At 55.1% G+C, this 15,845-nt stretch overlaps 9 non-coding genes across 9 annotated transcripts; all 9 read left to right on the top strand.

Moving 5' to 3' along the window:
• The first annotated feature begins 374 nt into the window (after positions 1–374).
• LOC132361319 (small nucleolar RNA SNORD116) lies at positions 375–466 on the top strand. Its single transcript, XR_009501624.1, has one exon. It is a non-coding gene; the product is annotated as a small nucleolar RNA SNORD116 (small nucleolar RNA).
• Positions 467–855: 389 nt separating this feature from the next.
• Positions 856–947, top strand: LOC132361870 (small nucleolar RNA SNORD116). The gene has a single exon (XR_009502135.1). It is a non-coding gene; the product is annotated as a small nucleolar RNA SNORD116 (small nucleolar RNA).
• Positions 948–3,375: 2,428 nt separating this feature from the next.
• Positions 3,376–3,467, top strand: LOC132361606 (small nucleolar RNA SNORD116). The gene has a single exon (XR_009501882.1). It is a non-coding gene; the product is annotated as a small nucleolar RNA SNORD116 (small nucleolar RNA).
• Positions 3,468–5,908: 2,441 nt separating this feature from the next.
• Positions 5,909–6,000, top strand: LOC132361320 (small nucleolar RNA SNORD116). The gene has a single exon (XR_009501625.1). It is a non-coding gene; the product is annotated as a small nucleolar RNA SNORD116 (small nucleolar RNA).
• Positions 6,001–6,389: 389 nt separating this feature from the next.
• LOC132360869 (small nucleolar RNA SNORD116) lies at positions 6,390–6,481 on the top strand. Its single transcript, XR_009501189.1, has one exon. It is a non-coding gene; the product is annotated as a small nucleolar RNA SNORD116 (small nucleolar RNA).
• Positions 6,482–8,906: 2,425 nt separating this feature from the next.
• LOC132361608 (small nucleolar RNA SNORD116) lies at positions 8,907–8,998 on the top strand. The gene has a single exon (XR_009501883.1). It is a non-coding gene; the product is annotated as a small nucleolar RNA SNORD116 (small nucleolar RNA).
• Positions 8,999–11,439: 2,441 nt separating this feature from the next.
• Positions 11,440–11,531, top strand: LOC132361321 (small nucleolar RNA SNORD116). Its single transcript, XR_009501626.1, has one exon. It is a non-coding gene; the product is annotated as a small nucleolar RNA SNORD116 (small nucleolar RNA).
• A 389-nt stretch (positions 11,532–11,920) lies between these two features.
• On the top strand, positions 11,921–12,012 carry LOC132360870 (small nucleolar RNA SNORD116). Its single transcript, XR_009501190.1, has one exon. It is a non-coding gene; the product is annotated as a small nucleolar RNA SNORD116 (small nucleolar RNA).
• A 2,425-nt stretch (positions 12,013–14,437) lies between these two features.
• On the top strand, positions 14,438–14,529 carry LOC132361609 (small nucleolar RNA SNORD116). Its single transcript, XR_009501884.1, has one exon. It is a non-coding gene; the product is annotated as a small nucleolar RNA SNORD116 (small nucleolar RNA).
• Positions 14,530–15,845: the final 1,316 nt, after the last annotated feature.

The raw sequence follows: 15,845 nt of genomic DNA on the forward strand, positions 1-15,845 counted from the left end.
GCATTGGGCCCTCTGTATAGTCCATGATACCTGGCGAAGTGAGGAGAGTGCGGCAAGGTGAGGCAAGTCAAGGCAAAAGAGTCTCAGCGTGGTTTTGGCGTGAAGTCCTTGAGGCTCCTCGTAGGAACCTTGTGGTGGTGAGTGGAACTTCTTTGCAGAAACCTAGATGTTTGGCCACGGGGACTTGTGCACTGAGACTACACCCTCACCTTCTTGGCTCTTGCAGGGGAACCCCAGATCTGATGCCATGATCCTTACCTCCATTTGCAGCCCCGTGGGTCGCCTCTGGCCACTCCTTACTGCTGACATGATTGAGATCGGTGGCTGCCTCGTGGTGGAGCCTGCGACTTTGAACGTGCAGCCTTTGAGCAGGTGGATTGATGATGACTCCCATAAATGCACTGCTTGGAACTCTGAACAAATGAATGGGTCTCAGGTTTCTCCGCGGTCATGTCACTGACGGGCCTGGGGGCGAAAATACAAGGCCCCAGGGCAAGTAACCCAGTTGCTGCAAGGGTTTGCCCTGCCAGTTTGGGCATTGGAATATCTCCAATGCCAATAGCTTTCTGTGTGATCCAAGGGCATCGCCTCTGGCTCGACAAGGTTCCTGGTAGAAACCTTGTGGGGGTAAACGGAACTTCTTTGAAGAAACCTAGAAATTTGGCCATGGGGACTTGTACCGCGAGACTACACCGTCACATTCTGGGCTCTTCCTGGGGCACCCGAGCTCCGATGCCCTGAGACGTGGGTGCACTTCCTGCCCCGTGGCTCGAGTCTGGCCGCTCCCTACTGCTGAGAGGATTGAGCTTGCTGACAGTCCGCGACTTTGCACGTCCAGCCTTTGAGCAGGAGCATGGATCAGTGATGACTCCCATAAATGCATTCCTTGGAAATCTAAACAAAATGAATGAGCAATACCTACCGTCTTCTCATCCTAACTGAGGTCCAGCACGTGGCTCCCAAAGGAAAATTAGGGAGAGGTCCATGTTGCATTTGCTACTGTGGGCATGCGCAGCAACATTGTTCAAGTTGAGGGTGGCGGGCTTCTCGTGCAGAAAGAGCCATGTGGAAAGGAGCCTGGGATGTCCATCTACGTGGGAAGGCTAAGGACAACTTGACGTCTCTGGGCACCTGAGTCTAGCCAGAACTGCTATCCCCTGCCGCGGTCAGCGTGCGGGTGCGAAAGGAAGCGTGAGCCACTGGTACTCCTCTGGCTTGCCATTGAGATCTACAGGCCACCCTCAAGCTCAGGTCGTTGCCTTGTTCCCGCAAGGAAACAGAAGTCTCTGCGCTCACGGTCAGAGAAGGAGTCCTGGCCAGGCCAGGCGTCTATGTCATGTTCAGCTTGGGAGGTGGGATATAGTTCAGGTTTGCCCTGATGGTCGGGGGAAATCAAATGGGCCACTGTCCCCGGGATTTCGGCGACGTTGATGGCGCCTCCTTGGGTTGTGTCCTGCCTGTCTGCTGTGTGTGGAGAGTTTGGAAAGTGCCTTAGGCAAATCCAGGGGACATCAAGCTACTTAGGTGAGGGGTGGATTCGTTTGGATCCTGGTGGAGAGAGCAAGGCAAGGCGAGCGGGAAATACACGGGAGAGTGTTGGCTAAGCCCACAGGCTTACTGTTGGGTGGATAGATCGGTATGGGTGGATATGTCGGTGGACATAGGGTTCCCGGAACTCTTTTGGGATATCTTCAGGAGCATTTGGAGCCCCGTGTAGGGAAGGAATACAGGTGCACATTCGTGGACCATCCCAACCTTTTCCTCTCCTTTCTCAATGTGCTTCACGGCGGGTCCTTGTTCCAGCGAATGGTGCCTTCACGGCACAGTATGGTGTCTTCTCACTGGGACCGATTTGGAGCCGTTGGGATGTTTTGTCCCTGTGTGGCCTCATTGCCCCTATGTTGAGGATGTTAAGGTGTTCCTTAGGACAGCCCAGCGTCATTGCTATACCAGGTCGGCATAGCATTCCCTGAGGTTTGGAGCTCTTCCCGGAGGTCTTTGGGCCCAACCATGCAGAAAGAAGGGAGTCGGCCGCCAAGGCAACGCTACAGGTTTAAGGGCTGGAGTGAATGTGTGCTGCAGGGGTCATTTTGTCCTGCCACCTTCTGGTGCTGCGAGCCTGTGATCTCCAGCATGCATGGCTTCAAGCCAGAGAAGCCATGCCGGTTCAAGGGTCCAGGATGTTGGGTGCGTTCTCTCATTGCACGGCTGTGGGTGACACGTTGGTTCTGGAGGACCTGGGTCTCATGGTTTCTCCAAGGTCTTGTCCTTGAAGGGGAGAATGCGAATGTGCAAGGTGCTACGATAAGTTACCCAGTTGCTACAAGTGTTTGGCCCGCCATTTTGGGCATTGGAATGGCTCCCTTGCCATTAGCTTTGGTTGCGGTCCTAGGGAAGTTCCTCTGGCTTGGCAGGAGACCAGGAAGTATGCCTGCTGGTGAGTCTCCCTTGATCAGTCCAGGGGTTCTTCAGGTGCCCTTTGTCACGGGTCCCTACGAGCCGCTTTTGATGGAGGTCGTCTTATTCAGCCAAGGGCCCTTCCCTTATGGAAGATCTCTCCCCTTGAGGGCGTGTCCACTGTGTTTAATCATAAGGGCCAAACGCGTGTTTGTTCCCATAGAGGGCACTTGCTCTTAGGCTGAGGGGGCACAGTTGTCCTGAGGGTGTCTCAGGGGATCAGGAAGACATCCTTTTGCTGTGATGGAGGGCAGATTGCTCAGGAGAGGAATTTCAGGGCCCGAGACCAGGGGGTTGTTGGTCGGTGGCACTCTTTGTCCTGATGGCCGCACGCTCTGAAGGCGCCAGTGCCACGATGCTTTCACGTTTGCCTGCGGACACACAGGCAAGATGGACAGTAAATGAAATGTTGAGGAGAGATAGAACACACAATGCTGGGTGGTATCGCCCTTTCCCTCGGTGCGCCTGTGCACCCTCCTCAAGCATGCGTGTGTTCTCTCACCCCGAGCCAGGTGGAATGCCAGGGAAGGAATGCCAGCAGCAGCCTGGGGCCATCCGTATAATCCCTGATACCCGTTGAAGTGAGGACGGTGTGGCAAGGCGAGGCCAGCCGAAGGAGTCTCAGAGGGGTGTTGGCGTGCATTCCTTGAGGATCCTGCTTTAACCCTTGTTGCGGTAAGCGACACTTCTTTGCTAAACCTAAAGGTTTGGCGATGGGAACGTGTGCACCGGGGCTACACCCTCACCTTCTGGTCTTTTCTCGGGGAACACGAGCTTTGATGCCCTGAGAACTGGCTGCATTTCCTGACCCGTGGCTCGGCTCTGCTGGCCACTTCCGTACGCTGATATGATTCAGCTCGCTGGCCGTCCCATGGTGGAATCTGCAACTTTGCATGTCCACCGTTTGAGCATGTGCTTGGATCGATGATGACTCCCACAAATGCATTCCTTGGAAATCTGAACAAAATGAGTGAGAAATCCCTACCGTCTCCTCGTTGGAACTGAGGTCCAGCACGTGGCTCCCCAAAGGAAAGTAGGGAGAGGTTCACGTTGCATTTGCGGCCGTGGGTGTCTACAGCCACGTTGTTCAAGTTGAGGGTTGTGGTCATCTCCTGGGGAGAAGAGCCATTGGGAAAGGAGCCTGGGATGCCAATCCAGGTGGGAAGGCTTGGGACAGCGTGCCGTCTCTGGGTTCCTTGGTCTAGCCAGGACTGCTGTCCCCTGCCACGGTTCAGCATGCAGGTAGGAGAGGAAGCGTGAGCCATTGCTCGTCCTGCCACCTGCACTTGAGTTCTACAGGCTGCCCCCACCTGCTGGTCATTGCCTTGTGGCCTCAAAGAAACAGAAGTCTGTAGGCTCAGGGTCAGAACAGGATTCCAGGCCTAGGGCAGGCTTCTTTGTCATGTTCTGCTTGGGAGACCAGATGCAGTTTAGGTTTCTCCTGCTGAGGGGAGAAATCAAATGGGCCACTGTTCCTGGGAGTTTGGCCAATCTGATGGCTCCTCCTCGGGTTGTGTCCTGCTTGTGTGTGCTGTGTGAAGGGGCTGGAAAATGCCTTAGTCAAACTTGGTCACGGCAAGCTTCTTTGGTGAGGGGTGGCTCTGGCATCTTGCCGTGACACGTTGGGATCCCGGTGGAGAGAGAGTAAGGCAAGGTGAGTGAAAGAGCCACGTGAGATGGCTGGCTAAGCCCACAGGTTTACTGGTGGGTGGATAGATCGACGGTGGCCATGGGGTTCCTGGAACACATTTGGGATTCCCTCAGGAGCATCTGGAGGCACGTGTAGGGAGGGAATACGGGAGCACATTTGTGGACTGTCCCGCCTCTTTCCTCTCCTTGGTCGATTTGCTTCATGGCGGGTTCTTGTGCCAGCGAATGGTTGCCTTCATGGCACAGTATGGTGTCTCCTCATGGGGGCCGATTTGGAGGCCTTGGGGTGTTTTGTCCCTGTCTGACCACGTTCCCCCTGTGTTGAAGATGTGAAGGTGTTCCTGAGGACAGCCAGGCATCGATTCTATACCCAGCCCACATAGCGTTCCCTGAGGATTGGAGCTCTACCCGGAGGTCATTGGGTGCAACCGTGCAGAAACAAGGGAGTTGGCTGCCAAGGAAAAGCTGCAGGTTTAAGGGCAGGAGAGGATGTGTGGTGTGGGTGTCATTTTTCCTGCCACCCGCTGGTGCGTCGAGACTGTGGTAACCGGCGAGCCTGGCCACAGGCTACAGAAGTCATACCGGTTCAAGTGTCTAGGCTGTTGTCTGAGTTCTGTCGTTGCATGGCTGTGGGTAACAAGTTGCTTGTAGAGGACCTGGGCCTCAGGGTTTCCCCAATGTCACGCCACTGATGAGGGTGAAAGTACCAGACACCACTGCAAGTTACACAATTGCTGCAAGTGTTTGCCCCGCCACGTTGGGCGTCGGAATGATTCTGATGCCATTAGCTTTGTGCGTGGGCCAAGTGTTGGTGGCCAGTCTTGGCAGCAGGCCAGGAAGTATGGCTGCAGGTGAATCTCCATTGTTCAGTCCAGGAGTTTCTCTGGTGCGTTTTGTCACTGGTCCCTACAAGCGGCTTTTGTTGGAGGTCGTCCCATTTGGCCAAGGGCCGTTCCCTTGTGGAAGATCTCAGGGACCACATTTCCCCTTGAGGGTGAATCCATTGTGTGGAAGCGTATGCGCCAGGAGTGGTTTGGTTCCCCAGAGGGCAGTGGCTTTTACGCTGAGTAATCCCAGTTCCCCTGAGGGTGTCTCAGCAGTTCAGGATGACATCCTTATGCTGTGTCGGCGGGGAGGTGGCTCAGGCAGGAACGTTCAAGGCCCATACCGGGGGGATGATGGACGGCCGTGCTCTTTGTGCTGATGCCCGTGCGCTCTGAAGGCATCTGTGCCACGATGCATTCACGTTTGGCTGTGGACACACAGATATGATGGACTGCAAATGAAATGCTGAGGGGAGATATAGCACACATCGGTGGGCGGTATCACCCTTTGCCTCTGTGCGCCCGTTCACTTTTCTCAAACATCCCTGTGTTCTGTCACCCTGAGGCATGTGGTGGAGTGCCAGGGAACAAACACCTGCAGCAGCATTGGGCCCTCTGTATAGTCCATGATACCTGGCGAAGTGAGGAGAGTGCGGCAAGGTGAGGCAAGTCAAGGCAAAAGAGTCTCAGAGTGGTTTTGGCGTGAAGTCCTTGAGGCTCCTCGTAGGAACCTTGTGGTGGTGAGTGGAACTTCTTTGCAGAAACCTAGATGTTTGGCCACGGGGACTTGTGCACTGAGACTACACCCTCACCTTCTTGGCTCTTGCAGGGGAACCCCAGATCTGATGCCATGATCCTTAGCTCCATTTGCAGCCCCTTGGGTCGCCTCTGGCCACTCCTGACTGCTGACATGATTGAGATCGGTGGCTGCCCCGCCCTGGAGCCTGTGACTTTAAACGTGCAGCCTTTGAGCAGGTGGATTGATGATGACTCCCATAAATGCACTGCTTGGAACTCTGAACAAATGAATGGGTCTCAGGTTTCTCCGCGGTCATGTCACTGACGGGCCTGGGGGCGAAAATACAAGGCGCCAGGGCAAGTAACCCAGTTGCTGCAAGGGTTTGCCCTGCCAGTTTGGGCATTGGAATATCTCCAATGCCAATAGCTTTCTGTGTGATCCAAGGGCATCGCCTCTGGCTCGACAAGGTTCCTGGTAGAAACCTTGTGGGGGTAAACGGAACTTCTTTGAAGAAACCTAGAAGTTTGGCCACGGGGACTTGTGCCGCGAGACTACACCGTCACATTCTGGGCTCTTCCTGGGGCACCCGAGCTCTGATGCCCTGAGACGTGGGTGCACTTCCTGCCCCGTGGCTCGAGTCTGGCCGCTCCCTACTGCTGAGAGGATTGAGCTTGCTGACAGTCCGCGACTTTGCACGTCCAGCCTTTGAGCAGGAGCGTGGATCAGTGAGGACTCCCATAAATGCATTCCTTGGAAATCTAAACAAAATGAATGAGCAATACCTACCGTCTTCTCATCCTAACTGAGGTCCAGCACGTGGCTCCCAAAGGAAAATTAGGGAGAGGTCCATGTTGCATTTGCTACTGTGGGCATGCGCAGCAACATTGTTCAAGTGGAGGGTGGCGGGCTTCTCGTGCAGAAAGAGCCATGTGGAAAGGAGCCTGGGATGTCCATCTACGTGGGAAGGCTAAGGACAACTTGACGTCTCTGGGCACCTGAGTCTAGCCAGAACTGCTATCCCCTGCCGCGGTCAGCGTGCGGGTGCGAAAGGAAGCGTGAGCCACTGGTACTCCTCTGGCTTGCCATTGAGATCTACAGGCCACCCTCAAGCTCAGGTCGTTGCCTTGTTCCCGCAAGGAAACAGAAGTCTCTGCGCTCACGGTCAGAGAAGGAGTCCTGGCCAGGCCAGGCGTCTATGTCATGTTCAGCTTGGGAGGTGGGATATAGTTCAGGTTTGCCCTGATGGTCGGGGGAAATCAAATGGGCCACTGTCCCCGGGATTTCGGCGACGTTGATGGCGCCTCCTTGGGTTGTGTCCTGCTTGTCTGCTGTGTGTGGAGAGTTTGGAAAGTGCCTTAGGCAAATCCAGGGGACATCAAGCTACTTAGGTGAGGGGTGGATTCGTTTGGATCCTGGTGGAGAGAGCAAGGCAAGGCGAGCGGGAAATACACGGGAGAGTGTTGGCTAAGCCCACAGGCTTACTGTTGGGTGGATAGATCGGTATGGGTGGATATGTCGGTGGACATAGGGTTCCCGGAACTCTTTTGGGATATCTTCAGGAGCATTTGGAGCCCCGTGTAGGGAAGGAATACAGGTGCACATTCGTGGACCATCCCAACCTTTTCCTCTCCTTTCTCAATGTGCTTCACGGCGGGTCCTTGTTCCAGCGAATGGTGCCTTCACGGCACAGTATGGTGTCTTCTCACTGGGACCGATTTGGAGCCGTTGGGATGTTTTGTCCCTGTGTGGCCTCATTGCCCCTATGTTGAGGATGTTAAGGTGTTCCTTAGGACAGCCCAGCGTCATTGCTATACCAGGTCGGCATAGCATTCCCTGAGGTTTGGAGCTCTTCCCGGAGGTCTTTGGGCCCAACCATGCAGAAAGAAGGGAGTCGGCCGCCAAGGCAACGCTACAGGTTTAAGGGCTGGAGTGAATGTGTGCTGCAGGGGTCATTTTGTCCTGCCACCTTCTGGTGCTGCGAGCCTGTGATCTCCAGCATGCATGGCTTCAAGCCAGAGAAGCCATGCCGGTTCAAGGGTCCAGGATGTTGGGTGCGTTCTCTCATTGCACGGCTGTGGGTGACACGTTGGTTCTGGAGGACCTGGGTCTCATGGTTTCTCCAAGGTCTTGTCCTTGAAGGGGAGAATGCGAATGTGCAAGGTGCTACGATAAGTTACCCAGTTGCTACAAGTGTTTGGCCCGCCATTTTGGGCATTGGAATGGCTCCCTTGCCATTAGCTTTGGTTGCGGTCCTAGGGAAGTTCCTCTGGCTTGGCAGGAGACCAGGAAGTATGCCTGCTGGTGAGTCTCCCTTGATCAGTCCAGGGGTTCTTCAGGTGCCCTTTGTCACGGGTCCCTACGAGCCGCTTTTGATGGAGGTCGTCTTATTCAGCCAAGGGCCCTTCCCTTATGGAAGATCTCTCCCCTTGAGGGCGTGTCCACTGTGTTTAATCATAAGGGCCAAACGCGTGTTTGTTCCCATAGAGGGCACTTGCTCTTAGGCTGAGGGGGCACAGTTGTCCTGAGGGTGTCTCAGGGGATCAGGAAGACATCCTTTTGCTGTGATGGAGGGCAGATTGCTCAGGAGAGGAATTTCAGGGCCCGAGACCAGGGGGTTGTTGGTCGGTGGCACTCTTTGTCCTGATGGCCGCACGCTCTGAAGGCGCCAGTGCCACGATGCTTTCACGTTTGCCTGCGGACACACAGGCAAGATGGACAGTAAATGAAATGTTGAGGAGAGATAGAACACACAATGCTGGGTGGTATCGCCCTTTCCCTCGGTGCGCCTGTGCACCCTCCTCAAGCATGCGTGTGTTCTCTCACCCCGAGCCAGGTGGAATGCCAGGGAAGGAATGCCAGCAGCAGCCTGGGGCCATCCGTATAATCCCTGATACCCGTTGAAGTGAGGACGGTGTGGCAAGGCGAGGCCAGCCGAAGGAGTCTCAGAGGGGTGTTGGCGTGCATTCCTTGAGGATCCTGCTTTAACCCTTGTTGCGGTAAGCGACACTTCTTTGCTAAACCTAAAGGTTTGGCGATGGGAACGTGTGCACCGGGGCTACACCCTCACCTTCTGGTCTTTTCTCGGGGAACACGAGCTTTGATGCCCTGAGAACTGGCTGCATTTCCTGACCCGTGGCTCGGCTCTGGCCACTTCCGTACGCTGATATGATTCAGCTCGCTGGCCGTCCCATGGTGGAATCTGCAACTTTGCATGTCCACCGTTTGAGCATGTGCTTGGATCGATGATGACTCCCACAAATGCATTCCTTGGAAATCTGAACAAAATGAGTGAGAAATCCCTACCGTCTCCTCGTTGGAACTGAGGTCCAGCACGTGGCTCCCCAAAGGAAAGTAGGGAGAGGTTCACGTTGCATTTGCGGCTGTGGGTGTCTACAGCCACGTTGTTCAAGTTGAGGGTTGTGGTCATCTCCTGGGGAGAAGAGCCATTGGGAAAGGAGCCTGGGATGCCAATCCAGGTGGGAAGGCTTGGGACAGCGTGCCGTCTCTGGGTTCCTTGGTCTAGCCAGGACTGCTGTCCCCTGCCACGGTTCAGCATGCAGGTAGGAGAGGAAGCGTGAGCCATTGCTCGTCCTGCCACCTGCACTTGAGTTCTACAGGCTGCCCCCACCTGCTGGTCATTGCCTTGTGGCCTCAAAGAAACAGAAGTCTGTAGGCTCAGGGTCAGAACAGGATTCCAGGCCTAGGGCAGGCTTCTTTGTCATGTTCTGCTTGGGAGACCAGATGCAGTTTAGGTTTCTCCTGCTGAGGGGAGAAATCAAATGGGCCACTGTTCCTGGGAGTTTGGCCAATCTGATGGCTCCTCCTCGGGTTGTGTCCTGCTTGTGTGTGCTGTGTGAAGGGGCTGGAAAATGCCTTAGTCAAACTTGGTCACGGCAAGCTTCTTTGGTGAGGGGTGGCTCTGGCATCTTGCCGTGACACGTTGGGATCCCGGTGGAGAGAGAGTAAGGCAAGGCGAGTGAAAGAGACACGTGAGATGGCTGGCTAAGCCCACAGGTTTACTGGTGGGTGGATAGATCGACGGTGGCCATGGGGTTCCCGGAACACATTTGGGATTCCCTCAGGAGCATCTGGAGGCACGTGTAGGGAGGGAATACGGGAGCACATTTGTGGACTGTCCCGCCTCTTTCCTCTCCTTGGTCGATTTGCTTCATGGCGGGTTCTTGTGCCAGCGAATGGTTGCCTTCATGGCACAGTATGGTGTCTCCTCATGGGGGCCGATTTGGAGGCCTTGGGGTGTTTTGTCCCTGTCTGACCACGTTCCCCCTGTGTTGAAGATGTGAAGGTGTTCCTGAGGACAGCCAGGCATCGATTCTATACCCAGCCCACATAGCGTTCCCTGAGGATTGGAGCTCTACCCGGAGGTCATTGGGTGCAACCGTGCAGAAACAAGGGAGTTGGCTGCCAAGGAAAAGCTGCAGGTTTAAGGGCAGGAGAGGATGTGTGGTGTGGGTGTCATTTTTCCTGCCACCCGCTGGTGCATCGAGACTGTGGTAACCGGCGAGCCTGGCCACAGGCTACAGAAGTCATACCGGTTCAAGTGTCTAGGCTGTTGTCTGAGTTCTGTCGTTGCATGGCTGTGGGTAACAAGTTGCTTGTAGAGGACCTGGGCCTCAGGGTTTCCCCAATGTCACGCCACTGATGAGGGTGAAAGTACCAGACACCACTGCAAGTTACACAATTGCTGCAAGTGTTTGCCCCGCCACGTTGGGCGTCGGAATGATTCTGATGCCATTAGCTTTGTGCGTGGGCCAAGTGTTGGTGGCCAGTCTTGGCAGCAGGCCAGGAAGTATGGCTGCAGGTGAATCTCCATTGTTCAGTCCAGGAGTTTCTCTGGTGCGTTTTGTCACTGGTCCCTACAAGCGGCTTTTGTTGGAGGTCGTCCCATTTGGCCAAGGGCCGTTCCCTTGTGGAAGATCTCAGGGACCACATTTCCCCTTGAGGGTGAATCCATTGTGTGGAAGCGTATGCGCCAGGAGTGGTTTGGTTCCCCAGAGGGCAGTGGCTTTTACGCTGAGTAATCCCAGTTCCCCTGAGGGTGTCTCAGCAGTTCAGGATGACATCCTTATGCTGTGTCGGCGGGGAGGTGGCTCAGGCAGGAACGTTCAAGGCCCATACCGGGGGGATGATGGACGGCCGTGCTCTTTGTGCTGATGCCCGTGCGCTCTGAAGGCATCTGTGCCACGATGCATTCACGTTTGGCTGTGGACACACAGATATGATGGACTGCAAATGAAATGCTGAGGGGAGATATAGCACACATCGGTGGGCGGTATCACCCTTTGCCTCTGTGCGCCCGTTCACTTTTCTCAAACATCCCTGTGTTCTGTCACCCTGAGGCATGTGGTGGAGTGCCAGGGAACAAACACCTGCAGCAGCATTGGGCCCTCTGTATAGTCCATGATACCTGGCGAAGTGAGGAGAGTGCGGCAAGGTGAGGCAAGTCAAGGCAAAAGAGTCTCAGAGTGGTTTTGGCGTGAAGTCCTTGAGGCTCCTCGTAGGAACCTTGTGGTGGTGAGTGGAACTTCTTTGCAGAAACCTAGATGTTTGGCCACGGGGACTTGTGCACTGAGACTACACCCTCACCTTCTTGGCTCTTGCAGGGGAACCCCAGATCTGATGCCATGATCCTTAGCTCCATTTGCAGCCCCGTGGGTCGCCTCTGGCCACTCCTGACTGCTGACATGATTGAGATCGGTGGCTGCCCCGCCCTGGAGCCTGTGACTTTAAACGTGCAGCCTTTGAGCAGGTGGATTGATGATGACTCCCATAAATGCACTGCTTGGAACTCTGAACAAATGAATGGGTCTCAGGTTTCTCCGCGGTCATGTCACTGACGGGCCTGGGGGCGAAAATACAAGGCGCCAGGGCAAGTAACCCAGTTGCTGCAAGGGTTTGCCCTGCCAGTTTGGGCATTGGAATATCTCCAATGCCAATAGCTTTCTGTGTGATCCAAGGGCATCGCCTCTGGCTCGACAAGGTTCCTGGTAGAAACCTTGTGGGGGTAAACGGAACTTCTTTGAAGAAACCTAGAAGTTTGGCCACGGGGACTTGTGCCGCGAGACTACACCGTCACATTCTGGGCTCTTCCTGGGGCACCCGAGCTCTGATGCCCTGAGACGTGGGTGCACTTCCTGCCCCGTGGCTCGAGTCTGGCCGCTCCCTACTGCTGAGAGGATTGAGCTTGCTGACAGTCCGCGACTTTGCACGTCCAGCCTTTGAGCAGGAGCGTGGATCAGTGAGGACTCCCATAAATGCATTCCTTGGAAATCTAAACAAAATGAATGAGCAATACCTACCGTCTTCTCATCCTAACTGAGGTCCAGCACGTGGCTCCCAAAGGAAAATTAGGGAGAGGTCCATGTTGCATTTGCTACTGTGGGCGTGCGCAGCAACATTGTTCAAGTGGAGGGTGGCGGGCTTCTCGTGCAGAAAGAGCCATGTGGAAAGGAGCCTGGGATGTCCATCTACGTGGGAAGGCTAAGGACAACTGGACGTCTCTGGGCACCTGAGTCTAGCCAGAACTGCTATCCCCTGCCGCGGTCAGCGTGCGGGTGCGAAAGGAAGCGTGAGCCACTGGTACTCCTCTGGCTTGCCATTGAGATCTACAGGCCACCCTCAAGCTCAGGTCGTTGCCTTGTTCCCGCAAGGAAACAGAAGTCTCTGCGCTCACGGTCAGAGAAGGAGTCCTGGCCAGGCCATGCGTCTATGTCATGTTCAGCTTGGGAGGTGGGATATAGTTCAGGTTTGCCCTGATGGTCGGGGGAAATCAAATGGGCCACTGTCCCCGGGATTTCGGCGACGTTGATGGCGCCTCCTTGGGTTGTGTCCTGCTTGTCTGCTGTGTGTGGAGAGTTTGGAAAGTGCCTTAGGCAAATCCAGGGGACATCAAGCTACTTAGGTGAGGGGTGGATTCGTTTGGATCCTGGTGGAGAGAGCAAGGCAAGGCGAGCGGGAAATACACGGGAGAGTGTTGGCTAAGCCCACAGGCTTACTGTTGGGTGGATAGATCGGTATGGGTGGATATGTCGGTGGACATAGGGTTCCCGGAACTCTTTTGGGATATCTTCAGGAGCATTTGGAGCCCCGTGTAGGGAAGGAATACAGGTGCACATTCGTGGACCATCCCAACCTTTTCCTCTCCTTTCTCAATGTGCTTCACGGCGGGTCCTTGTTCCAGCGAATGGTGCCTTCACGGCACAGTATGGTGTCTTCTCACTGGGACCGATTTGGAGCCGTTGGGATGTTTTGTCCCTGTGTGGCCTCATTGCCCCTATGTTGAGGATGTTAAGGTGTTCCTTAGGACAGCCCAGCGTCATTGCTATACCAGGTCGGCATAGCATTCCCTGAGGTTTGGAGCTCTTCCCGGAGGTCTTTGGGCCCAACCATGCAGAAAGAAGGGAGTCGGCCGCCAAGGCAACGCTACAGGTTTAAGGGCTGGAGTGAATGTGTGCTGCAGGGGGCATTTTGTCCTGCCACCTTCTGGTGCTGCGAGCCTGTGATCTCCAGCATGCATGGCTTCAAGCCAGAGAACCCATGCCGGTTCAAGGGTCCAGGATGTTGGGTGCGTTCTCTCATTGCACGGCTGTGGGTGACACGTTGGTTCTGGAGGACCTGGGTCTCATGGTTTCTCCAAGGTCTTGTCCTTGAAGGGGAGAATGCGAATGTGCAAGGTGCTATGATAAGTTACCCAGTTGCTACAAGTGTTTGGCCCGCCATTTTGGGCATTGGAATGGCTCCCTTGCCATTAGCTTTGGTTGCGGTCCTAGGGAAGTTCCTCTGGCTTGGCAGGAGACCAGGAAGTATGCCTGCTGGTGAGTCTCCCTTGATCAGTCCAGGGGTTCTTCAGGTGCCCTTTGTCACGGGTCCCTACGAGCCGCTTTTGATGGAGGTCGTCTTATTCAGCCAAGGGCCCTTCCCTTATGGAAGATCTCTCCCCTTGAGGGCGTGTCCACTGTGTTTAATCATAAGGGCCAAACGCGTGTTTGTTCCCATAGAGGGCACTTGCTCTTAGGCTGAGGGGGCACAGTTGTCCTGAGGGTGTCTCAGGGGATCAGGAAGACATCCTTTTGCTGTGACGGAGGGCAGATTGCTCAGGAGAGGAATTTCAGGGCCCGAGACCAGGGGGTTGTTGGTCGGTGGCACTCTTTGTCCTGATGGCCTCACGCTCTGAAGGCGCCAGTGCCACGATGCTTTCACGTTTGCCTGCGGACACACAGGCAAGATGGACAGTAAATGAAATGTTGAGGAGAGATAGAACACACAATGCTGGGTGGTATCGCCCTTTCCCTCGGTGCGCCTGTGCACCCTCCTCAAGCATGCATGTGTTCTCTCACCCAGAGCCAGGTGGAATGCCAGGGAAGGAATGCCAGCAGCAGCCTGGGGCCATCCGTATAATCCCTGATACCCGTTGAAGTGAGGACGGTGTGGCAAGGCGAGGCCAGCCGAAGGAGTCTCAGAGGGGTGTTGGCGTGCATTCCATGAGGATCCTGCTTTAACCCTTGTTGCGGTAAGCGACACTTCTTTGCTAAACCTAAAGGTTTGGCGATGGGAACGTGTGCACCGGGGCTACACCCTCACCTTCTGGTCTTTTCTCGGGGAACACGAGCTTTGATGCCCTGAGAACTGGCTGCATTTCCTGACCCGTGGCTCGGCTCTGGCCACTTCCGTACGCTGATATGATTCAGCTCGCTGGCCGTCCCATGGTGGAATCTGCAACTTTGCATGTCCACCGTTTGAGCATGTGCTTGGATCGATGATGACTCCCACAAATGCATTCCTTGGAAATCTGAACAAAATGAGTGAGAAATCCCTACCGTCTCCTCGTTGGAACTGAGGTCCAGCACGTGGCTCCCAAAAGGAAAGTAGGGAGAGGTTCACGTTGCATTTGCGGCCGTGGGTGTCTACAGCCACGTTGTTCAAGTTGAGGGTTGTGGTCATCTCCTGGGGAGAAGAGCCATTGGGAAAGGAGCCTGGGATGCCAATCCAGGTGGGAAGGCTTGGGACAGCGTGCCGTCTCTGGGTTCCTTGGTCTAGCCAGGACTGCTGTCCCCTGCCACGGTTCAGCATGCAGGTAGGAGAGGAAGCGTGAGCCATTGCTCGTCCTGCCACCTGCACTTGAGTTCTACAGGCTGCCCCCACCTGCTGGTCATTGCCTTGTGGCCTCAAAGAAACAGAAGTCTGTAGGCTCAGGGTCAGAACAGGATTCCAGGCCTAGGGCAGGCTTCTTTGTCATGTTCTGCTTGGGAGACCAGATGCAGTTTAGGTTTCTCCTGCTGAGGGGAGAAATCAAATGGGCCACTGTTCCTGGGAGTTTGGCCAATCTGATGGCTCCTCCTCGGGTTGTGTCCTGCTTGTGTGTGCTGTGTGAAGGGGCTGGAAAATGCCTTAGTCAAACTTGGTCACGGCAAGCTTCTTTGGTGAGGGGTGGCTCTGGCATCTTGCCGTGACACGTTGGGATCCTGGTGGAGAGAGAGTAAGGCAAGGCGAGTGAAAGAGACACGTGAGATGGCTGGCTAAGCCCACAGGTTTACTGGTGGGTGGATAGATCGACGGTGGCCATGGGGTTCCCGGAACACATTTGGGATTCCCTCAGGAGCATCTGGAGGCACGTGTAGGGAGGGAATACGGGAGCACATTTGTGGACTGTCCCGCCTCTTTCCTCTCCCTGGTCGATTTGCTTCATGGCGGGTTCTTGTGCCAGCGAATGGTTGCCTTCATGGCACAGTATGGTGTCTCCTCATGGGGGCCGATTTGGAGGCCTTGGGGTGTTTTGTCCCTGTCTGACCACGTTCCCCCTGTGTTGAAGATGTGAAGGTGTTCCTGAGGACAGCCAGGCATCGATTCTATACCCAGCCCACATAGCGTTCCCTGAGGATTGGAGCTCTACCCGGAGGTCATTGGGTGCAACCGTGCAGAAACAAGGGAGTTGGCTGCCAAGGAAAAGCTGCAGGTTTAAGGGCAGGAGAGGATGTGTGCTGTGGGTGTCATTTTTCCTGCCACCCGCTGGTGCGTCGAGACTGTGGTAACCGGCGAGCCTGGCCACAGGCTACAGAAGTCATACCGGTTCAAGTGTCTAGGCTGTTGTCTGAGTTCTGTCGTTGCATGGCTGTGGGTAACAAGTTGCTTGTAGAGGACCTGGGCCTCAGGGTTTCCCC

The sequence above is a fragment of the Balaenoptera ricei genome, chromosome 2, assembly GCF_028023285.1.
Source record: "Balaenoptera ricei isolate mBalRic1 chromosome 2, mBalRic1.hap2, whole genome shotgun sequence".
NCBI classification, from domain to species: Eukaryota; Metazoa; Chordata; class Mammalia; order Artiodactyla; family Balaenopteridae; genus Balaenoptera; species Balaenoptera ricei.